Below are 26,817 nucleotides of genomic sequence, written 5' to 3'. Positions count from 1 at the left end.
TCGCGAAACTGCACCTACGTTATTGCTGCTTGCCTTTATTGCTATTCGAGCAATATATGAAAAGTGCAGAGTTGAGCGACTAGACTCAAATTACCCACAAGAAAAAACATTAACTTCGGCTGCATCGAAGCTAATATACCTTTCACAGGTGCATTTCTTTGAGTAACTGTGTTCAGTTTGTATGGAAGCTACATATATGCTATAGTAATCCGATCTGAACAATTTTTTCGGAGATTACATTGTTGCCTTAGAAAATAATTTATACCAAATTTGGTGAAGATACATTGTCAAATGAGAAATTTTTCCATACAAGAACTTGATTCCGATCGTTCGGTTTGTATGGTAGCTATATGCTATAATTAACCGATCTGACCCATTTCTTCGGAGATTACATTGTTGCTTTAGAAAATAATCTGTACCAAATTTGGTGAAGATACATTGTCAAATGTGAAACTTTTCCATACCAGAACTTGATTCCGATCGTTCAGTTTATATGACAGCTATATGCTATAGTTAACCGATCTGAACAATTTCTTCGGAGATTACATTGTTGCCTTAGAAAATAATCTATACCAAATTTGGTGAAGATATATTGTCAAATGTGAAAGTTTTCCATACAAGAACTTGATTCCGATCGTTCAGTTTATATGGCAGCTATATGTTATAGTGGTCCGATATCGGCCGTTCCGACAAATGAGCAGCTTCTTGAAGAGAAGATGACGTTTGCAAAATTTCGAAAGGATATCTTAAAAACTGAGGGACTAGTTCGTATATATACAGACGGACGGACGGACGGACAGACAGACAGACGGACATGGTTAAATCGACTCAGCTCAACATACTGATCATTTATATATATATACTTTATAGGGTCTTCGACGCTTCTTTCTGGGTGTTACAAACATCGTGACAAACTTAATATACCCAGTTCAGGGTATAAAAAACAAAAAACCCGAGAGAGATTGCTGACGCTCCAGACGATGTTTGTGCGTACAAGAAATTTATAATTTTTCTCGAATAACAGTGTGTTTTTTTATATGTAAAGTGAAACCATCAGTGCATTTGCTAGGTGTATTTATTGTTGTACTTAAATGAACTACAATACTACCTGCAGTCTTGTGCGTTGATTTTGTGGGTAGAGTACCAAAAATAAGTTTTGGTCTCCACTTCACACAGCACATTGGGTTTTGTACATAAATTATGCACAAATCAAACAATCTATTGCCTTATAGCTTGCAGAGCACAAATCCAAAATATGTTTGGCTGTAACTTGCGTGTTTCTAAATTGTGCAAATTATGCACTTTCACTTTAAATCAGAGCCGCTCAAAATAATGCGCAATTTATTTATCAACGCATACAAGCACACATTTGATATCTGCTAGCGTATGATTGTGTGCGCGCGCTTGCTTAGTACACTTAATGAAATCGTGCTATTTGTTTATTTTGTTATTAAAAATTTAGAAAAAAATAAAAATTTATGGTTTTTGTTAAAAAAGCAATTAAGAACAACAACAAAAACAGCAAAAACAGCAAATACGTTTGTTAATTTTTTTTAACTTTCCATGATTTTTTCCATATCGACTTCAAGATCGTAAGTTTTGATTCTCATTAAGTCCTCTATATGCTTATTCGAAACTGAATTCCTATATCTCGAGTGCAGAAATTTAAGCGAAGAAAACGCAGCTTCGCAATTATAAGTCGACCCAAACATTGAGTATAACTTGTATACTTCCTTTTTAATTTTTGGATACGACTGTGAATTAATTTTCCTCCAAAATTCCTTACCCGCGCCTAGAGGTAAGTTAGAATCATTTCGCGTTCTAAGTATTTCTTCATGAAAATTATCATCTTGTTCTTCGATAATGCAATTTATAGAATCATTATGGAGAGAAATGAGTTGCTGAATGTTATTGAAATCTTGAAACCTTGTATTAAGATTTGTTAAAATCGATTCTAAGACAACCCTCATTCAGGTAGTTTCTTTTGATTTTTTTAGTCCATTATTATCTCACAGGTTCTTGGTAAGCTTAGCATATTTTCATTTATTAATTGCTCTATTATTATTTTAATTTTCCTTTCAAATTGTCGAACATATGCAATAAGTCAAAAATATTCTTATTTTGCCTTGCAAATGGAGATTTAACTCATTAACAATTGTCATTACATCGCAAAGAAAGGCTAAATCTGATAAAAAATCTTTATCCCCCATTTTATTCCCCAATTCTAATAACTCAGGGTTATTGCCGTCCTGAAGAAAAATCTTGACTTCATCCTTTAAATTTAGGAGTCTTTCTATGCATTTGCAACGACTTAGCCATCGAACCTCTGTGTACATTAGCAAATCGCCATAACCTGCAGACATTTCTTCCAACAATTTTTTAAATTGTCTATGACGAAGGGCTCGGTATACCCCTCTAATCTATCTATCTATATATATATATAAAAATAAGTCCGTATATGTACGTCGCGAACTAATCATAAACGCGTAGTGCGATTTCAACCAAACTTATACACTACGTAGGGTGTGACCCATATATGGTTTATATGAAGTTTGGTTGAAATCCGATAACGTATGTGTGTGCGATGCGTATGTGAAGTGAGTGTACAATACATACATACAATCTTAAAAGTTGCAAAGATTTAATTGCTTATATTGTCATAAAAGATATCACACAATGCTTCATTACAGCACATATCCCATCTCACCTCAAAGAAGCGCATATACAAAGAGAACCACGGGTTTAATTGCAAAAGCAAATCCCGAAACCTACAATTCTAAAAATTGCCAAGAGACACCATGTTGTTCAAAGGCACAAAAATCTCAAACGCTGCACAGCGAAACACAAAGTGGATTAGTTACAGAACTAGTTACAATACCAACCCAAGTTGAGAAAAAATCAAATCAATACCTTAATTCACAATTAAGGCCATTTCAAAAGTTAAGGAAACTTCCCCCTATAACTAACAAAACTCTTGAAGATCAGTATTGTGAAGACTTCTTTAAAGCCACAACTACTCGATCAAATAATGGCCGGTACGTCGTACGACAACCACTAGAGCCACAATTTTGCAATACCCCACATAAAGGTAGAAAAAGCCAAGTCAGATTCCCTCTGACAACCTCATATAAAAACACAAATATATGTTCGTACCTTTCGACCCCGCAGGATGACTTTCGCCAATAATGGAAAAAAAGCGCACAATCCTGAACGAATACTTAAGCGGTGGCGCACTACTATTTGTCAAATTACAAATTTTCCAAAAAATCATCTACATAAGCGCTCCTCATATTGGTGATTATGGGGATCAGCTGTAAAAAGCTTCAAATTAATTGTGAAAAATTGTGTCATTGTAAACAAGAGTCGATTCACTGTGCGCTCGCAAGATCCCTCTCACTTAACAGCCCTAACCACAGGGTATGTTTTCAAAGGCGCACCCATCCTGGCCATACCTGAGCCAGGCATGAAGTTGCTGTCCTTAATAAGCCGATAAAAAAAAACTAATAAACTGATAAAATAAAATAAAACTGCAAAAATCGGCAATAATACAGAAAATCAAATAATAAATAAAGCGCACAATAAACTGATAAAAGAAAAAATCGCAAATGCTTGTTTAATAAGTCGCCAGGGAAATTAAATAAACAAGCAAAATAAAGGTGATTATCTCAAGCACCTACACGTATATTAAAGGTCATAACAAACAAAAGGCCGTTTTCTACACATATACATATATCATATATATTCATATATCAATTAGAACTCCATCTCCAAATATCCGCCGCTCGTCATGTATTCCACTAGCAACATACATATGTACATACATACGAAGAATACTAGGCGAAATATTCGCCTAGGGGGCCCAGGATGTTTAAATGAGTTAAGCATCCCCCCACTCTACCCGGGATAAAATGACGCACCCTAACAAAAACACTGTATAAATTAACGAGACGGAGGTTTATTTATTAAGTAATTTTATTAGGTCGGCACCAACCTGACCAAAGATGCTTGATCAGCTAAAAGGGTTTGCGCGTGTAGCGCTCACCTGCAGCTATTTGGTTTTGGGGGAGAAGACATGGTTGCGCGTGTTTCGCTCACTTAAGAATTTAGCGGATGCGCGTTTAGCGCAGTTGCACTTTTGGTTGTAATAGGACTCCAAAGTATGCAAACGGTTTGTATGTTTCTAGCATATAATGTGGGAATGGAATTTATGTAGTAGTTCATAAAATATTGTGTTACCTCCTCCCTCCGAAATATCAAGCGTCCCCGCTTGATTAATTAGAAAAATGGGATGTCGTTAAGGCTTCTATGCTGCGTCCTTTTAATTACTGGCATTTGAAATGATTCCGGTTTGCTAATAATTATATCAGGCTTTACGCGCTTTTTGCATCTGAAAATTGCAATTATGGTATCTACTAGGGCTAATAGCCCAATAAACTGGATTTCACTAAAAGATTCAGAGAACTTAATTTTTTAATGTTTTTTATATTAGGCTCTTTCATAAGTTTTAAGGATAGAACTTCCTCGAACTCTGAATTTGAGTTTGAATGTTGGATTAAAGCAGGCAGTGGTCTCAAGCTATGTTGTTCTAAAGTTGTAAAATTCATGTTATTTATTCTTATAGTTTCATTAAAGATTCTTATCAAATATGATCCTCTAAATTTTCTAGTATTATTATTTGTAGTAATATTTCCTTCGAAATTATTTAAAAGTATTAATCCATTATTTATTTCTACAATATTTTTAACATGTTCCGTATTTGTTACAGTGCACTTATATGGTTTATTCCTTATTAAATTTTTTATACAATTTTCGTTTTCCAAATTAACAATTTGGGTTTGTTTGCAAATTTTTATTTCATTTATTATTTTACAATCTCTTTCTATACCATAATATTCTTCATTACATTTCAGTATTTTTCAAAATTTATCTTTAAAATAGTTTCGTTTTTACTTAAAGGATTAATTATCATAGATTTGCAAACCGGTAAAGAGTTTTCGGTATTTTTATCATATAAATTAGTAAGTTTTGTTTTACAGCAATTTGAACGTCTGCAAAATTCAGAGATTCTTCTAACGAACCAAATTGCAGATTCTCTGTGATAAAAATTTTATTTATTCTATGAGCTTCTTGATTGTTAATAATAACTGAGTTAATAATGTTCGCTTTAGTTAAATGAATTGCTCTTTTAATATTTTCTAACTCATCTTTGATTATGTCAATTTTAAATTTATATTTAAGTATTAGGGCGGTTTGAAATTCGTTACTACTTCCTAGAGACTTTATTATTGAGTTGCTAATTTCTGTTATATTGTTTATTCTTTCTAAAATGTTTTTGTTGATTATTAATTGTTGGTTGTTATTCTCGATTACTTCTTTAAATTTGCTGTTGAAGGCTACTAAATCGTCATGGTCCGGGTTGCCAGCTATCCATTTCCAGGCTGATTCTATGTAGTCTAGTGATCTTTTATTTTTGTATTTAGGTAAAATGTTATTAATTGTTATGTTGATGTTACTGGTTTCGTCTGTTATAAATGGGTAAAGAGGGTTGTTAGCTGGAATGTTTCGTATGAAGTTTCTGTTCAGTTCCCGCAATATTGTAGAGTATTCTGTTATGTTTGTCATGTGGATAATCCGGTAGGTTCCTGTTTGAATTTTGCCAATTCCTTCCTCCATCATAACGATTTCTGACTGAGTGTAATCTAACACCTCAACCGAACCATCGCTTAAAATAAAGTTCAGGAAAAAGAGAGATATAAATATCATTTGCATTTTCCTGTATTGATAGTGTTTCCTCCTTTGTGTGATTAATTTAGATTTCTCCTCTTGTAGTGGTATTTGTTGTATTGGTTCTATTTGATGAATTAATTTAAATCTTTCCTCTTGTAGTTGTATTTGTTGTATTTGATGAATTAGTTTAAATCTTTCCTCTAGTAGTTGTATTTGTTGTATTGGTTGTATTTGATGAATTAATTTAAATCTTTCCTCTTGTAGTTATATTTGTTGTATTGGTTGTATTTGATAAATTAACTTAAGTCTTTCCTCTAGTAGTTGTATTTGTTATATTGGTTGTATTTGATAAATTAATTTAAATCTTTCCTCTTGTAGATGTATTTGTTGTATTGGTTGTATTTGATGAATTAATTTAAATCCTTCCTCTTATAGTTGTATTATTTTACACTTGTTTAATTTATTCTAAATTTCCCCGTCACGCACTTTCCGTTCAATGTATTTGTATTTAGCTTATGCTTTTCGTTCGGCTGGGTTGATATTGCCCGTCCTTTTTCCCAAAGGTACTAAGGGGCCGAGTACGAAATGTTATTTAGGTTTCGTCCGCGAGTATAAAAAATATTATTATTTTTTTCTTTACGGTCCCTGCTCGGGCGCCAATTAACGAGACGGAGGTTTATTTATTAATTAATTTTATTAGGTCGGCACTATGTGCCTATTTTATTATCTTAAAATTATTTATGTTTTTTTAGCGGCACTATGTGCCTGTCGAGTCTAGTAACTTAAAAAGCAGAGATAAAGAGATGTTTAACTCCTCTCTCACTGGAAGTGAGAGAGCAATTGCTAAACGTCAAAACCACCTAAACTTTGACAGTTGATCGAGTTCAGGAGGTTTTGACGTTTAGCAATTGAAACGAGCGATGGCCAGATTGAAATCTTACCAAAAAAATATGTAAACGGAGGGATTTGTTGCATCGTTCAAGACCACTTTTATAAAAAATGTAAAACAATGAAAATTAAATAAATTTGTGAAATTTAAAGGTATTTGATGAAAAGTTTTGTAATTTGAAGCATCATAGTAATATTTTCAAAGGAAAATTATTAAAAACATTTAATGATTGAGAGCTAACAAGCTTAAATCCTATTATTGGGCATTGAAAGGACAAAAGTCAGTTGTTATAATATTCTTTAAAAAGATTTAAATAGTTTCTCCATATAATAAATAACCACTATATAGGAATTTTTATTCATACTAAATGATGGCTGTTTTAATTTAAATGCCCAAAAATTGTAATTTTGTTCAATCTGGCCATAATGGAAAATGTTATAAAAAACCCTAATTTTGAGGCGCTCTCACACTGGAATAAGTTTAACATCCCCTTATTCCTGTTAAAAAGACTGACTACACTTAACTTTAAAGTTTATAATCTAACCTATGCTTGAGCCGGCCTACGTGACCAAAGATGCTTGGTCAGCTAAAAGGGTTTGCGCGTGTAGCGCTCACCTGCAGCTATTTGGTTTTGGGGGAGAAGACATGGTTGCGCGTGTTTCGCTCACTTAAGAATTTTTGCGAATGCGCGCTTAGCGCAGTTGCACTTTTGGTTGTAATAGGACTCCAAAGTATGCAAACGGTTTGTATGTTTCTAGCATATAATGTGTGAATGGAATTTATGTAGTAGTTGATAAAATATTGTGTTAACTTATACACCACATGATCACCAATCCACCGCATCTGGAAACAACTTGGAAACGACCATAGTCAATGACATCACATTCGTACAAAACACAACTCACCACACTTGTGCATGAACCCGCTCAACATAAAGGATGACCCCTGAGCAGATTCAACACATTCGATGAGAATACCAACGCATAACACACGCACCGGCTGTCGCCTTTTTCGGAATTTTATACTCGCCGCCTGGTTTTCGACATTCACTTAGATTAACATTATAATTTATAACATCAACATTTATAATTTCGTCGAATTCTTAAAATACGAATTAAATTCATTTTTATTTAAGAGCGTATGCTCTACAGAAATTTTGTACTCTTTTATTTATGGTCCTTCGAGCCTTAACGAAAGGCACCTTCGGATTTCAACAGAGAAATTAATATAAACAAAAATTTTGGTAGCAGAAACCAATCGAAGTGCGACAATAAAGGTGAAATATAAACATAAAAGGGCGTGAAAAAAAATCAAAACAAATACAAATTACAACACAGAAATATACATACATGCATACATAAATGTGTATATAACAAAAAACAACCAAACGAGTGCTGTGAAAAAACAGAAATAAAACAAACAGATACATAAATATGTATATGAAAAAAGATCAGTGACGCGCAAATATACATATATGCATATGAATGTATATGCATAACTTTTTATTTACTGGCATAACGCAAAAAATAAAAAGGGGTGACAAAAAATGACAATTGTGAAAACACAAAAATAAAACACTAACTCACCATTATAGAAACAAATACAACACAGCGCAGTGGTGCAGGGAAAAGAAAAATATATATACATACAAACAAATCTATACGTAAATATATATACTACATACATTATTTCAAACAAAAGTGTACACATGTTAAAATTGCGAGTTAAATAAAAAAAACAAAAAAAAACGTTCGGGCGCGAATAACACCCGAAAAACGCTGAAATCAAATACAACGAACTGGAAGTGGAGAAGGAGTTGGCATCAGAGGGCCGAATAAAGGCAGACAGATATACGCACAAACAACATTGAAAGCCGTACCAGCTGGAAACGATTCGGAGAGGAGCACAGAAATTTAACCAAATGCACACACATACATATGTACAGTCGAAATGCCCAAAAGCCCTCATTGGAAAACAGAGTGAGCGTATTATGTCCATAATTTATTTAATTTATGCACATATGCATGTCTATGCTTAAAATTTTTTCAAAAATTTTTCCAAAAAAGAATTAATACGAGTAATAACTTTGTGTTCTCAAAACACCAAATTATCAAAAAAATAAATCAAATATGTATTTAATTGTAACATATTTCCGGCAGTCCTCTTTATACTTCATAAAGCATTAGGCACGATTGCATACAACAAAAACGGAAAAAATTAATAGATTTTATCGGAATATATACATACTTATGTTTATAGCAAAACATCTTAACAAAGTATATATTCACACATAAAAGTGTGCACCAATTCCCTTTTAAATCTCTCTCTCTTTTACGAAAAAATTAAATAACATTTACATATATAGTACCAAAAAAATATATATCAACAAAATGTACATAAGTTGCAAGAACTATGCAAAATATTTATCAACACATTTGTACACACACATATTATAAGTCCGCATTGGCAATTATCCGGCAATACCTCTTGTTCTTTGGTAAACAAAAACAAGCAGGATTGCGTACAAAAAGCGAATTGATCTCTTCTGCGAGCTCTCAATTGCACAAAACATACCCTGCAAAAATTCCATAACCGATTCTCAAACACATTCAAGCATTTTTACCAATACATAAAAAAGCATGTTGAAAATTTGTAGTAATGATTGGCAAAAAGAAACAACATCAAACTTTCACATTATGCTTTATTCATTCGCGCATATTGTGTGCATAGGAATGGAGCAATGTTTCATTTTACCGAAAAAGACCAAAACGAAGAAAATGGTGTTGCCCAATCGACAAAATCAATTAATTTGCAAAGCTTTTTTAAAAATTCGGGCAAATTAGAAGAAGAGAAAGCAATTCCACCTGTTGTGGCATTTATTTTCATGTCAGTGGCAGCACGACATATGTATCACAATTAATTGCATATTTACAAGTGAACGCGAAAGCCGCAAAAAGACCGCGAGTGAATTAACGAGAACAAAACAATTACATCAGGTGAGTAAAGTGATATTATTTATACAAAAAATGAAGAGGAAAACATTTTATAATGAAATGTGCAAAGTTAAAAAGGAGTGTGAAAGAAGTTCAGTGCGATACGAAAGTTTATCGGAATTTGCGCGTGCTGATGGGGAAGATGGCGAAGCTGCCGCGGCTGCGCTACATTCTACTCCTGAAGATTCTTTCTCATTTTCCGGCTCAGAATGCCAGTCGGAAAATGAAAATGAAGTTGTTTCAAGTGCAGAAAAGTACACATGTTTATGAATTAACAAAATCACAAATGTCTTTGCAGATAACATATCTTTTCACTTTAAAGGGCACTTCTGGGGATATTGGCGAAGTTATGAAGCGAGTTTTTGGCGACGAAGTCCTCAGTTTGTTCAATTGGGATGGGAGGTGCGGGAAGAAATCGCTTTCAGAATTAAAAATAGTTAGCGTGGCTCTATTTGGTAATTCATACTATTGTTAACTTTATTTACCAAGTTTTCTGTTATTATGTTTTATTTGTTTCAGAAATTTTCAAACTGCATGGACGCATCGACTTCGAAAAGGAAGTCCGAAAGAGCGTTGAGCAAAGCCACAACAGGCAAAAGCAAAAACGCTATTTGCTGAACAAAAAAACTTATAACAAAATTGTAAATTTTTCTTAAAATACTAATATAAAAGAAAACATACAAAAAAAATGGACTTTTATTTCTAAATATATTTTGCGGTATTCCATTATGGCAAGTAAAAAACCTTAGTATTTCACTTTGTATTTAACTGCAAAATGACGGTCAAAAAAATTGTCAAATCACTAGAAGTTTTCCTCTCATTTCACCACACATTTTCTCAAAAAATGACCATCAGTAAACTAGTAAATCTGCGGAAAAACTACTAGTTAATTTACTGGTAAAACACCGGGCACATATAACGTGAATGAGCGGTGCAGCTATACATTTTGTTATGCTACTAAGCTTTGAGTAAGAACGGTATATACAATCACACAATTAGGTACGTAATGAAAAGAAACGGTCAAAAAAGTGCCCATGGCTCTTAAGAGTGTGACTGAAAGATTTACGGAATGTCCCCGTCACGGCTCCAGGTCGTTTTACTAGTCATTTTACCAGTATGCTTCTCGCAGGGTAAGTACCTTCATAAGCACATACATACATACATACAAGTCCAAGTATTAGGGTGTACCTAAATACTAACATAAGGACGTAAAAGGTGTTTATAAATTAAAAGAGCGGATATTTGCAAACTTAAAACTAAAATAAAATAATTAAATATTATTATTTTGCAAATTAATAGAAACGGTAATAATAACACGAAATAAAATATTCGTATGTTAGCAACCTAAACTGAAAATAAAAGCATTTCAGTTTATTAATAATAGTTAATAGATTTATTTCAGAAAGTGGCAGTTTAACAAGATACTGCACTAGATTTGCCTCTTCACCGATTCACGAAAACTCGGAATCGTTACTAGAAATCAAAATTATAAATCTCACCAATTTTTGGACTCGTCTCCAAGCCGCTTATGACGCCATAGTAGATTCTGACAATTCAGATCTACCACAAAATTTTAAATCATCGGCTTACGATATTTACGAAAACTGCTTAGACAATTACAAAGAAACAAAAGCTATGATCTCCGATCAAATAAAGCTAATAAAAGCAATTGCACCTACTCCCCACAGCAGAGTAGAGCTGCCACAAACAGACAGTCAAAAGGCAAGTTTCGGCATCCAGCTCGAGGTGCCCGCTTGTGACACAGAAATATTCTATGGAGATTTTGAAGAAAGGCCGTCCTTCCGGGACATGTTTACAGCCGTTTATATCAACCATCCACAACTATACAAAGCACAAAAATTGTATCACCTCCGATACAAGACAAAAGGTCAAGCAGGCAAAATAATCAAACACTTCGCATTAAATGACGACAATTTCAATTTGGATTGGGAAGCTTTAAAAGCGAGATATGAAAATGAAAGAATACTGGTCGATAAACAAGTAACGACACTAATGAACTTGCCAAAAGTTAAGAAAGGAACACTTGTAGAATTCATCAATCTAGAATCCACTGTTTCAAATTGCTTGTCGATTCTATCGACACTAAATATTCCCACAGACAGCTGAGACGCAATTCTGGTAAACATTTGCACCGCCGCATTCCCAGAAAAGTCGTTACTTCTATGGGAGCAATCGCTCTCATCACGAAAAATGTGCCCAACGTGGCAACAAATGAAAAATTTTCTCACCACCCAATATGAAATTGCGGAAAGGTTAGAAGAAAAAATAAACAAAACTAAGAACAAACACGAACAAAATGGAAGCTTAAATAGACCCCAAGTTAGAAGCAAAAACAAATAAAAAAAAATGTTTAACAAAACACAATCGTTCACATCCGAACAAAGAAAACATACTTCATGCGAACTATGCACGAGAGGGCATAAGTTTAGAACTTGCGAGCAGTTTAAAAAATTAAACAATAACGAAAGGAACAACTTTGTCAGATCAAAAAGACTCTGTACAAACTGCTTGTCCCATACATACAATCTTAAAAGTTGCAAAGATTTAATTGCTTATATTGTCATAAAAGATATCACACAATGCTTCATTACAGCACATATCCCATCTCACCTCAAAGAAGCGCATATACAAAAAGAACCACGGGTTTAATTGCAAAAGCAAATCCCGAAACCTACAATTCTAAAAATTGCAAAGAGACACCATGTTGTTCAAAGGCACAAAAATCTCAAACGCTGCACAGCGAAACACAAAGTGGATTAATTACAGAACTAGTTACAATACCAACTCAAGTTGAGAAAAAATCAAATCAATACCTTAATTCACAATTAAGGCCATTTCAAAAGTTAAGGAAACTTCCCCCTATAACTAACAAAACTCTTGAAGATCAGTATTGTGAAGACTTCTTTAAAGCCACAACTACTCGATCAAATAATGGCCGGTACGTCGTACGACAACCACTAGAGCCACAATTTTGCAATACCCCACATAAAGGTAGAAAAAGCCAAGTCAGATTCCCTCTGACAACCTCATATAAAAACACAAATATATGTTCGTACCTTTCGACCCCGCAGGATGACTTTCGCCAATAATGGAAAAAAAGCGCACAATCCTGAACGAATACTTAAGCGGTGGCGCACTACTATTTGTCAAATTACAAATTTTCCAAAAAATCATCTACATAAGCGCTCCTCATATTGGTGATTATGGGGATCAGCTGTAAAAAGCTTCAAATTAATTGTGAAAAATTGTGTCATTGTAAACAAGAGTCGATTCACTGTGCGCTCGCAAGATCCCTCTCACTTAACAGCCCTAACCACAGGGTATGTTTTCAAAGGCGCACCCATCCTGGCCATACCTGAGCCAGGCATGAAGTTGCTGTCCTTAATAAGCCGATAAAAAAAACTAATAAACTGATAAAATAAAATAAAACTGCAAAAATCGGCAATAATACAGAAAATCAAATAATAAATAAAGCGCACAATAAACTGATAAAAGAAAAAATCGCAAATGCTTGTTTAATAAGTCGCCAGGGAAATTAAATAAACAAGCAAAATAAAGGTGATTATCTCAAGCACCTACACGTATATTAAAGGTCATAACAAACAAAAGGCCGTTTTCTACACATATACATATATCATATATATTCATATATCAATTAGAACTCCATCTCCAAATATCCGCCGCTCGTCATGTATTCCACTAGCAACATACATATGTACATACATACGAAGAATACTAGGCGAAATATTCGCCTAGGGGGCCCAGGATGTTTAAATGAGTTAAGCATACCCCCACTCTACCCGGGATAAAATGACGCACCCTAACAAAAACACTGTATAAATTAACGAGACGGAGGTTTATTTATTAAGTAATTTTATTAGGTCGGCACCAACCTGACCAAAGACGCTTGGTCAGCTAAAAGGGTTTGCGCGTGTAGCGCTCACCTGCAGCTTCCTTTGGTTTTGGGGGAGAAGACATGGTTGCGCGTGTTTCGCTCACTTAAGAATTTAGCGGATGCGCGTTTAGCGCAGTTGCACTTTTGGTTGTAATAGGACTCCAAAGTATGCAAACGGTTTGTATGTTTCTGTGCATATAATGTGGGAATGGAATTTATGCAGTAATTCATAAAATATTGTGTTAACTCTCTTCCGAAATATCAAGCGTCCCCGCTTGTTTGATTAAAAAAATGGGATGTCGTTAAGACTTGGTATGCTGCGTCCTTTTTAATTACTGGCATTTGAAATGATTCCGGTTTGCTAATAATTATTTCAGGCTTTACGCGCTTTTTGCATCTGAAAATTGCAATTATGGTATCTACTAGGGCTAATAGCCCAATAAACTGGATTTCACTAAAAGATTCAGAGAACTTAATTTTTTAATGTTTTTTATATTAAGCTCTTTCATAAGTTTTAAGGATAGAACTTCCTCGAACTCTGAATTTGAGTTTGAATGTTGGATTAAAGCAGGCAGTGGTCTCAAGCTATGTTGTTCTAAAGTTGTAAAATTCATGTTATTTATTCTTATAGTTTCATTAAAGATTCTTATCAAATATGATCCTCTAAATTTTCTAGTATTATTATTTGTAGTAATATTTCCTTCGAAATTATTTAAAAGTATTAATCCATTATTTATTTCTACAATATTTTTAACATGTTCCGTATTTGTTACAGTGCACTTAAATGGTTTATTCCTTATTAAATTTTTTATACAATTTTCGTTTTCCAAATTAACAATTTGGGTTTGTTTGCAAATTTTTATTTCATTTATTATTTTACAATCTCTTTCTATACCAAAATATTCTTCATTACATTTCAGTATTTTTCAAAATTTATCTTTAAAATAGTTTCGTTTTTACTTAAAGGATTAATTATCATAGATTTGCAAACCGGTAAAGAGTTTTCGGTATTTTTATCATATAAATTAGTAAGTTTTGTTTTACAGCAATTTGAACGTCTGCAAAATTCAGAGATTCTTCTAACGAACCAAATTGCAAATTCTCTGTGATAAAAATTTTATTTATTCTATGAGCTTCTTGATTGTTAATAATAACTGAGTTAATAATGTTCGCTTTAGTTAAATGAATTGCTCTTTTAATATTTTCTAACTCATCTTTGATTATGTCAATTTTAAATTTATATTTAAGTATTAGGGCGGTTTGAAATTCGTTACTACTTCCTAGAGACTTTATTATTGAGTTGCTAATTTCTGTTATATTGTTTATTCTTTCTAAAATGTTTTTGTTGATTATTAATTGTTGGTTGTTATTCTCGATTACTTCTTTAAATTTGCTGTTGAAGGCTACTAAATCGTCATGGTCCGGGTTGCCAGCTATCCATTTCCAGGCTGATTCTATGTAGTCTAGTGATCTTTTATTTTTGTATTTAGGTAAAATGTTATTAATTGTTATGTTGATGTTACTGATTTCGTCTGTTATAAATGGGTAAAGAAGGTTGTTAGCTGGAATGTTTCGTATGAAGTTTCTGTTCAGTTCCCGTAATATTGTAGAGTATTCTGTTATGTTTGTCATGTGGATAATCCGGTAGGTTCCTGTTTGAATTTTGCCAATTCCTTCCTCCATCATAACGATTTCTGACTGAGTGTAATCTAACACCTCAACCGAACCATCGCTTAAAATAAAGTTCAGGAAAAAGAGAGATATAAATATCATTTGCATTTTCCTGTATTGATAGTGTTTCCTCCTTTGTGTGATTAATTTAGATTTCTCCTCTTGTAGTGGTATTTGTTGTATTGGTTCTATTTGCTGAATTAATTTAAATCTTTCCTCTTGTAGTTGTATTTGTTGTATTGGTTGTATTTGATGAATTAACTTAAATCTTTCCTCTAGTAGTTGTATTTGTTATATTGGTTGTATTTGATCAATTAATTTAAATCTTTCCTCTTGTAGTTTTATTTGTTGTTCTGGTTGTATTTGATGAATTAACTTAAATCTTTCCTCTAGTAGTTGTATTTGTTATATTGGTTGTATTTGATGAATTAATTTAAATCTTTCCTCTTATAGTTGTATTTGTTGTATTGGTTGTATTTCATGAATTAATTTAAATCCTTCCTCTTATAGTTGTATTATTTTACACTTGTTTAATTTATTCTAAATTTCCCCGTCACGCACTTTCCGTTCAATGAATTTGTATTTATCTTATGCTTTTCGTTCGGCTGGGTTGATATTGCCCGTCCTTTTTCCGAAAGGTACTAAGGGGCCGAGTACGAAATGTTATTTAGGTTTCGTCCGCGAGTATAAAAAATATTATTATTTTTTTCTTTACGGTCCCTGCTCGGGCGCCAATTAACGAGACGGAGGTTTATTTATTAATTAATTTTATTAGGTCGGCACTATGTACCTATTTTATTATCTTAAAATTATTTATGTTTTTTTAGCGGCACTATGTGCCTGTCGAGTCTAGTAACTTAAAAAGACTGACTACACTTAACTTTAAAGACTATAATCTAACCTATGCTTGAGCCGCCTACCTGGCCAAAGACGCTTGGTCAGCTAAAAGGATTTGCGCGTCTAGCGCTCACCTGCAGCTATTTGGTTTTGGGGGAGAAGACATGGTTGCGCGTGTTTCACTCACTTAAGAATTTAGCGGATGCGCGTTTAGCGCAGTTGCACTTTTGGTTGTAATAGGACTCCAAAGTATGCAAACGGTTTGTATGTTTCTAGCATATAATGTGGGAAGGGAATTTATGTAGTATGTAGTTCATAAAACAGTGTGTTAACTTATACACCACATGGTCACCAATCCACCGCATCTGGAAACAACTTGGAAACGACCATAGTCAATGACATCACATTCGTACAAAACACAACTCACCACACTTGTGCATGAACCCGCTCAACATAAAGGATGACCCCTGAGCAGATTCAACACATTCGATGAGAATACCAACGCATAACACACGCACCGGCTGTCGCCTTTTTCGGAATTTTATACTCGCCGCCTGGTTTTCGACATTCACTTAGATTAACATTATAATTTATAACATCAACATTTATAATTTCGTCGAATTCTTAAAATACGAATAAAATTCATTTTTATTTAAGAGCGTATGCTCTACAGAAATTTTGTACTCTTTTATTTAGTTTTAAAACGCAAATAATTCTTACAGATGATAAAATCAAAGACTTTGAATATAAACATAACAAAAAGAAAATATTTATTAATTCAACTGACTTAAAAACAAATTTCGAACATTTATTAACAGAACATATATGTAGGTACTGGAAAAGTAGGTATATTTACTTAATTAGGCAATCATAAATACAATATTTTACAACAAAAAATATTAGACTTATTCGAAGGAAACGGAAATGTGAAATTTGAAAGATGTTCGTACAATGCAAAAGAAATAGAAAGTGAAGACCAAGTTTATAGAGAGATCCAAAGATACCATAAGAATGAAACGGGACATGCAGGCATAAATGAAAATTATGAAGGTTTAAAACGGCTGATATATTTCCCTAAACTTAAAGAATGCATACAGAAGTTTATAAATAATTGCGATATTTGTAGCAGATGTAAATACGCAACCCTATTAAAGAAATGTTTAAATTTACATATATTCCGACGGACACAAAGCAAATAGTGCATATGGATGTGTATACAAATTCCAAATGCAATTTCTTAACCTTTATAGACCGTTTTTTCGAAATTTGCAACTGCTTTTTATCTGGAAGATCGTAATAATCATACGATAATCGAAAAATTACGACATTACAAATCCCAAAGAGGAAATTTTTATAAAATTATAACTGATAATGAGTTCAAAAGCGTTAATATAAAAAATTTTCTTAAAACCGAAAACATAGATTTACATATTGTTCAGCCAAATAACTACACAGGCAATAGTAATATTGAGCGACTCCATAGTACATTAAAAGAAAAAATAAGAATTTTGTATATTGAAAACAAAGAATTAAGCATAAACGATAAAATGAGTAAAGCTGTAGAATTTTATAATAATAGCTATCATTCTGTTACGAGATATAAACCAATCGATGTTGAATATGGGAATTGTAATAAAAAATTTAGTTATGAAAATATTTTAAAATTTAAAACAAATTATCTTAAAAAAAGAAATAAAAAGAGAGAAATATTTATGGATAATAGGAAAGAAGGATATATCAAAAACTATAAATCGTTACGCCATAAAAACGAACCGAAGTTTAGACTTAATAATTTACAAAATGCTCATAGTTCAAACATAAAAAGACAACTGAAATTTGAAAGAAAAAATCAAAATCTAATTTAATTTATTAAAAATAAGTATTAAACTCAGGAGAGTTTTAAATTTAGGCGATGGAGAAATTATGTATGTAAATATGTCTACAAAAATTATGTTTATAAACATTGTATAGTATATTATGTTACACTTAAGCTGCCGACAACATTTTCCTATTTTCTTTAAGCTATTTATTTTTATTACAATAACTGTTACGATTCTCTCGAACTAAAATTACATTAAGTGTTAAGTTTTGATCACTCCTTGGAATCGGATGTTTTAATACACATAACTCTCGCGAAACTGCACCTACGTTATTGCTGCTTGCCTTTATTGCTATTCGAGCAATATATGAAAAGGAAGAGTTGAGCGACTAGACTCAAATTACCCACAAGAAAAAACATTAACTTCGGCTGCATCGAAGCTAATATACCTTTCACAGGTGCATTTCTTTTAGTAACTGTGTGTTCAGTTTGTATGGAAGCTACATATATGCTATAGTAATCCGATCTGCGCAATTTTTTCGGAGACTACATTGTTGCCTTAGAAAATAATCGATACCAAATTTGGTGAAGATAAATTGTCAAATGTGAAAGTTTTCCATACAAGAACTTGATTCCGATCGTTCGGTTTGTATGGTAGCTATATGCTATAGTTAACCGATCTGACCAATTTCGTCGAAAATTTCATTGTTGCTTTAGAAAATAATCTATACCAAATTTGGTGAAGATACATTGTCAAATGTGAAAGTTTTCCATACAAAAACTTGATTCCGATCGTTCAGTTTGTATGGTAGCTATATGCTATAGTTAACCGATCTGAACAATTTCTTCGGAGATTACATTGTTGCCTTAGAAAATAATCTATACCAAATTTGGTGAAGATATATTGTCAAATGTGAAAGTTTTCCATACAAGAACTTGATTCCGATCGTTCAGTTTATATGGCAGCTATATGTTATATTGGTCCGATATAGGCCGTTCCGACAAATGAGCAGCTTCTTGAAGAGAAAATGACGTTTGCAAAATTTCGAAAGGATATCTTGAAAACTGAGGGACTAGTTCGTATATATACAGACGGACGGACGGACGGACAGAGAGACAGACGGACATGGTTAAATCGACTCAGCTCAACATACTGATCATTTATATATATACTTTATAGGGTCTTCGACGCTTCCTTCTGGTATAAATTATGCACAAATCAAACAATCTATTGCCTTATAGCTTGCAGAGCACAAATCCAAAATATGTTTGGCTGTAACTTGCGTGTTTCTAAATTGTGCAAATTATGCACTTTCACTTTAAATCAGAGCCGCTCAAAATAATGCGCAATTTATTTATCAACGCATACAAGCACACATTTGATATCTGCTAGCGTATGATTGTGTGCGCGCGCTTGCTTAGTACACTTAATGAAATCGTGCTATTTGTTTATTTTGTTATTAAAAATTTAGAAAAAAATAAAAATTTATGGTTTTTGTTAAAAAAGCAATTAAGAACAACAACAAAAACAGCAAAAACAGCAAATACGTTTGTTAATTTTTTTTAACTTTCCATTTTTTTTTCCATATCGACTTCAAGATCGTAAGTTTTGATTCTCATTAAGTCCTCTATATTCTTATTCGAAACTGAATTCCTGTATTTCGAGTGAAGAAATTTAAGCGAAGAAAACCCAGCTTCGCAATTATAAGTCGACCCAAACATTGAGTATAACTTGTATACTTCATTTTTAATTTTTGGATACGACTGTGAATTAATTTTCCTCCAAAATTCTTTACCCGCGCCTAGAGGTAGGTTAGAATCATTTCGCGTTCTAAGTATTTCTTCATGAAAATTATCATCTTGTTCTTCGATAATGCAATTTATAGGATCATTATGGAGAGAAATGTGTTGCTGAATTTTATTGAATTCTTGAAACCTTGTATTAAAATTTGTTAAAATCGATTCTAAGACTACCACATAACATATTCAGGTAGTTTCTTTTGATTTTTATAGTCCATTATTATCTCAAAGGTTCTTGGTAAGCTTAGCATATTTTCATTTTTTAATTGCTCTATTATTTTTTTAATTTTCCTTTCAAATTGGCGAACATATGCAATTAAGTCAAAAATATTGTTATTTTTGCCTTGCAAATGGAGATTTAACTCATTAACAATTGTCATTACATCGCAAAGAAAGGCTAAATCTGATAAAAAATCTTTATCCCCCATTTTATTCCCCAATTCTAATAACTCAGGGTTATTGCCGTCCTGAAGAAAAATCTTGACTTCATCCTTTAAATTTAGGAGTAGCCATCGAACCTCTGTGTACATTAGCAAATCGCCATAACCTGCAGATATTTCTTCCAACAATTTTTTAAATTGTCTATGACGAAGGGCTCGGTGTACCCCTCTAATCTATCTATCTATATATATATATAAAAATAAGTCCGTATATGTACGCCGCCGAACTAATCATAAACGCGTAGTGCGATTTCAACCAAACTTATACACTACGTAGGGTGTGACCCATATATGGTTTATATGAAGTTTGGTTGAAATCCGATAACGTATGTGTGTGCGATGCGTATGTGAAGTGAGTGTGTTTTTGCCGCAGGCAGTTTTTGTACCGCATACAGCATTCATTAGTATTGAATACATTTTGGTCGTTTGTGTATTGGAGAGCATTGCACGGAGTGATGCAAATAGCAATTTGTTATCGTTTCTCTTTTCTCTTTGGGCGTCATTGGTGATTGATCTTATCATAATCGATTTTTGAAAATATTAATTTCTTCGCATTTTTTGGTGAGCATTTTGATAAAAATAAATTAATTTTCGTTCTAATCATCGTTTTAATTTGAATATTTTGTTAAAAAAACTAAAAAAAAACAATGATTAATGAGATAAAATCGATTGTTTTGCTAAACAAGTGTTTTGATTGTTACAAGTGCATCATATGATTTTGTGACATAATCTCAAATTTGATATTTTGTGAAAAAATTAAAAAATTTAGTGATTTTTTTTATTTAATGACCGATCAGCGAGCTAAAAATTACTTGGATTTATTGGCCAATTTTTAATTGAATTTTGTCACATTTTCAGCAGATCAGATCGTAGGCCGACAAGTATTAATCAAAATGTTCAAAGGCGTGTCGCACAAATCTACGTTAATGTTGCTTTAAATGGTGCTGGATTTAGATATAATCACGCAATTGATTACAGTTTGCATAAGTTTGTGGTGATTGGTGGAATGAACAAAGTATGCCAACATTGTAATGCACTGAAATTTCATAATGAAACACCTGGAATGTGTTGTGCCAGTGACAAAGTAAGATTACCCGAATTACAATACCCACCGGAACCATTGGCAACATTAATTTCAGGAACAACGCCGCAATCGAAACATTTTTTGGATAATATCCAAATGTATAATTCGTGCTTTAAAATTACTTACTTTGGAGCGACGAATGTAATACGAAATAATTTCATGACGACATTTAAGGTAATTTCGGCTCTGGGAATTTCGAATGAAGCATACAGCGACATTTCAGAACTTTTCACAAGCTCTAATCAATCATATTTTGCCTCACAATTTCAGATACAAGAGCAAATTTATCATAGCATTGGTTCATTATTGCCATTTCCAGATGCAAGCCACCAGTTCTTGCAAATCTAGTTCCTTGGCAATAATGAAAATGAAGTAGATTCACAAGTGCCAGAAGAATAATAATGCGTGAACATAATGATTTGATTAATACTTTTCGGACAGCACTTGATCAGATGCCGTCTGATGATCATAAAATCGTGATTCGTGCTGAGAGAAGACCAATTGGAGAACATGAACGAAGATTTAATGCACCTATAAATAATGAAGTTGCTGTGGTGATTGTCGGCGATGAGTTTCAATCACGTGACATTGTATTGCGTAGAAGAAATAATCAATTACAACGTGTTTGTGAAACACATCGCTCTTACGATGCCCTACAGTACCCAATTTTGTTTTGTCGGAGTGAAGATGGATACACTATTAACTTAAAAATGGTAGATCCCGCTAACCCAAGTGAGTGTTTGTTGTGTTTAATATACTCTTCCAATTTTGATTAATAAGAATTAGTATGAAATGATTTAAATTTCCATTTGTTTTTTTTCTCTCCAGAACGTGAAGTCAATAAAAATGTCAGCGCTATGAAATATTATGCACATAGAATTATGATACGACAAAATTAGGAAAATCATATTTGGAAATGTCGGAGACTCTTTTATCAATATGTCGTTGACAGGTATGCAAAGATAGAAACAGAGCGTTTGCTTTATTCGATTCAATCAACGGAAGTTGCGATCAGAAGAGTATATACATCTCCGCGATGCAATCAATAATGATGGAAATGTTGACAATGTTGGACAAGTTGTTATTTTACCAGCAAGTTACACAGGTAGTCCAAGGCACATGCATGAATATGCACAAGATGCCATTTGCTATGTTCATTTGTATGGTCGACCAGATTTGCTTATTACATTTACATTTAATCCACAATGGGACAATATTTATATGAAGGGCAATCTCCCACAGGCCAACACGACATAACTGCACGAGTATTTAGACAGAAGCTGAAGTCATTGATGGATTTTATTGTTAAACATCAAGTTTTCGGGGAAGTTCGGTGTTGGATGTATTCGGTGGAATGGCAAAAGAGAGGATTACCACATGCCCATATTTTGGTATGGTTAGTCAACAAAATAACAAGCGATCAAGTAGATGACATCATCTCAGCAGAAATTCCTGATCAGGAAATCGATCCAGGTTTATTTGAAGTTGTTACAAAAAGTATGATTCATGGACCATGTGGTGTTCTAAATATTAATTCGCCATGTATGAAAGATGGGAAATGCACGAAGCGGTATCCCAGAGATTTGATTTCCGAGACAATTAATGGAAATGATGGTTACCCATTGTATTCCCGACGCTCAACAGATGATAAGGGCAAATCAATCAATCTACGAGTCAATAATCAAGATATTACAGTTGATAATAGGTGGGTTGTCCCCTATTCGCCAATACTATCTAAAACATTCAAAGCTCATATCAATGTAGAATATTGCAATTCTGTTAAATCGATTAAATATATCTGCAAGTATGTAAATAAAGGCAGCGACGTGGCTCTGTTTGGTGTTGCAGAGAACCGAAATGATGAAATAATAGAATATCTAATGGGAAGGTATATCAGTAGCAATGAGGCAGTTTGAAGAATATTATCGTTCCCAATTCATGATCGAAATCCGGCAGTTATTCATTTGTCGGTACATTTGGAAAATAGACAACGTGTATATTATGAGTAATGCTGAATGTTTTTATTTGCGTCTATTATTGATTCATGTTCGTAGGCCTACATATTTTTTGAATTTGAAAAGAGTTAACGGCCTACAGTGTCACACTTTTCGTCAAGCATGTCAGGAATTGCATTTACTGGAAGATGATAATCACTGGGATGCGACACTTAGGGATGCATCAGCAACAGGTTCTCCTCATAAAATACGAACATTATTTGCTATTATTATTGCAACATCTGATCCATTGCAATTATGGGAAAATTTTAAGGATTTTACGACCGAAGACATTTTGCATCGAATGCGTCAAATTGCAGGAAATAACGATTAAATGATTACACTTGAAATGTTTAATGAGGCATTGATTATCATTGAAGGTATTTGTTTGGTAATTGCAAATAAAGCATTGACACAATTGGGTTTGCCAGCTCCAAATCGACCAATGCATGATGCATTCAATCAAGAAATAAATCGTGAAAAACAATATGCAAATTATCGCAATCATAATTGGTTAGCTAAAAGAGCTATACTGCCGCTAAAAATAAAAACGTTGGTCAAATGAATGCAGACATTTTAACCCATGTTCCTGGTGAGGTTGTAACAAATTAATCAGTAGACACGGTTACGAATCAAGACGACGCTATTAATTATCCGACAGAATTTTTGAATTAATTGAATTTACCGGATTTTCACCTCATCGTTTACAATTGAAAGTGGGTGCTCCCATTGCATATGCTTCGAAATATAAATCAACCACGATTATGCAATGGGACAAGGCTTGCGGTTAAAAAGGTCATGAACAATTTGATCAAAGCAACAACTTTAAAGGGAAAGTTTAAAGGTGAAGATGTATTGATTCCACGAATTCCAATGATTCCAGATTTACCTTTTGAATTCAAAAGACTACAGTTTCCAATACGTCTTGCATTTGCTATTACAATAAATAAAGGGAAAGGGCAATCGTTGGAATTGTGTGGAATTGATTTATAATATCCTTGCTTTTCACACGGCCAGTTATATGTTTCGTACTCACGTGTTGGCAAGCCTTCAGTTCTCTTTATCTACACAACAACTCATGGCAAAACCAAAAATGTTGTCTACGAAAGAGCTGTAAGATAGTTAAGTGATACATAGTCTAAGATTGTAAGAAACTAGAAGTAAGAAATAATTAGTTGACTTATGTTTTTAATGTCCGTTGTTTCATCTAAAGAAATAGAAAAATAAATGCAATTTTGGAGTCTTTCTCGGGTACAGGCAACTATGTACGAACTAATTTTTTCAGTTCGCCGAGTTATGGTTGGGCGAGATAATGGAGTGGCCTCTAAAATTTTACAGACCTCCTTCCCAGTTTCGCCAAAACAGCTAAAAAATTCAATGCCCACATCTTTAAAGAAGACACCATCATCAAATGGACGCCCTTATTTTGCTAAATACTAAATAATAGCTACAATGTAAGAAGCTTTTTTTAATTGAACCGTTTTATTATAATCATCATCATCAACAACAGCATCATTATCAACAACAGCAACATCATCAACAACAGCAACATCATCAACAACAGCAACAACAGCAACATCATCAACAACGGTAACATTATCAACAACGGAAACATCACCAAAATAAAATTTTAAGTAAAACAGGGCTTTTAATTCATACAGAATACGTGTCCGTTCGTCACCTGAAATAACGTGAAATCGAGTGTGACAATTCATATAATGTTATGATAATGTATAATAATAAATTAAATTTCAGTTTTGTTTGCATTATTTTTTAGCAAATAACGCAATGCGCTTCGCCATCTCTATTTTCAAGGAAAAAGAAATTGTACAGCCATTCTTTATTGAACATTTTGAATGTTTTTTTGCAAGTGTGTATCATAAAAAAAATATTGCTATGTACTTACGTGCGCACATTCTTCTTTGCTCAACTGCTGAATAGCAACTGAAAGTAAAAGCATTGGTTTGCATGTGCCGAAGTCAGAAATCTAAGCTTAGTCGTTTTTGACGATCCTTTTTTGAAGTTATACTTCTTATACGAGTTCGGAAAAGGTTGCGATAGATTCAGGTTGCGCAACCTTGCTCAATATGAATCTACGCAACCTTGTCTGCGAAGATGTTCGAGCTGCAAGCGAAGCGGTGGCAATCGGCGATCGTTTCTTTCGGCACAGCTCGGCTTTTCTACCAACAACACAATATTGCCATGCTTATGTTGTTGTTGCTTTTGTAGAACAATGTTTCAATTTTTGGTTGGTGACATATTCAATTAAAAATAAATTCTGTTGGGATTCGAACCTACGTGCTCGTCGTAACTTTTCAAGCGCTTACCACCAACACCACCATTGACATTTGTATTGCGTTGTCCTAATTATGGTTTGGTTATGCATGAAAGAAATATGCAATGGATCGCCGATTGTTACCTCTTTCCTTGCTGCTGCTGCGCATATGTATGTTTGTATGCTTGTGCATTATTGAAGTTATGCTTCTTTTTCTTTCGTTTGTCTTTCATTTCTGCGAATTCTCAACTATTTTGCGTATATTTTGGTTGAAATACTCTGCGTTGGCCGTTGAAAAATTAAGGCTATACTTTACAGGATTATTTCTGTAGTTAGTCTTCATTTAAATTTTTTGGAAATCGGCCCGCGATGACAAGGTGTATCGTTTTATCTGACAGCGTGAGGTTTATGAACTCCATTTCTAATATTGTGTTGTGGCATATTAGAAATGATGTTTCTTCGAAAATCGCTCGCTTACAACGGATAAAACGACTTCTGAGTGGTGATTTTAATGAATAAATTCCAAAGTTTTACGCAAAATTAATGCGGTCAATAAGTACAGTACGCTTATGTATGATGTAAAGACTAAGTCCGTCGAGATTCGAACCTGCGTTCATATTGTGACTTTTTATGTGCTTACCACCAACACCACTATTGATACTTTCGTGGCGTTGTCTTAAGTATGGTTTGGTTATGCATGTAAGAAATATACGATGGTTCAAATAATTTTGTTTAAGTATAGAAATATGCTTTTGTAGAACATTTGCTTTCGCAAACATACAGACAAATGTGCAAACGACATAATATATGTATGATTGTTTCGCATTTTGCTTCTACGCCTGTCAAATTTCTATACAAAAATCGACTGAAATGCATGAAAAAATAAAATGGACAACTAGGGCAAATAATTTTAAAAAAATTTATTGATAATTAAATATAAATGAAAATACATGTAAATTTACTTCAATTTATTAAAAAACTTATTTAAATTTATTAAGAAACTTATTTAAGTTTATTGAAAAACTGCAAAAAAAAATAAAAAGAAAATTCATTTTACTTTGTCCCAGTTTTGTGCGCAATACAAATGCAACGTCAATAATGAATACAAGAAATTGACTAAACACCATGATAGAAGATACACAAATTATAATATGACAACCCAATTCGAAGAGTACAAAAGAGAGATGGTTACGCTGCATATACCCTTCCGCAACGAAGAGACAGAACTACTTTCCGAGTCAAAATTCCTTCATTTAGACTTTGCTTTATAACATGTGCATAATGAATTTAAATGCTCTAGTTTTCTTTCATACAAAATGATATGCATTTCTGAATATCACTAAGAAGTATAACTTCTTCCGCGCGTAAGGAC

At 33.4% G+C, this 26,817-nt stretch overlaps 1 protein-coding gene and 1 pseudogene across 4 annotated transcripts in view; one reads left to right on the top strand and one right to left on the bottom strand.

Moving 5' to 3' along the window:
* Positions 1–26,817, bottom strand: part of LOC120775178 (ADP-ribosylation factor-like protein 5B) — a 329,667-nt gene that overhangs the window by 15,175 nt on the left and 287,675 nt on the right. The window lies entirely within an intron of this gene.
* LOC120776209 lies at positions 25,747–25,949 on the top strand (annotated as a pseudogene).

The sequence above is a fragment of the Bactrocera tryoni genome, chromosome 4 (genome assembly GCF_016617805.1).
Source record: "Bactrocera tryoni isolate S06 chromosome 4, CSIRO_BtryS06_freeze2, whole genome shotgun sequence".
NCBI classification, from domain to species: domain Eukaryota; kingdom Metazoa; phylum Arthropoda; class Insecta; order Diptera; family Tephritidae; genus Bactrocera; species Bactrocera tryoni.
The sequence above is the reverse complement of the archived record's forward strand: the minus strand, read 5'-3'. Positions and strand labels throughout refer to the sequence as shown.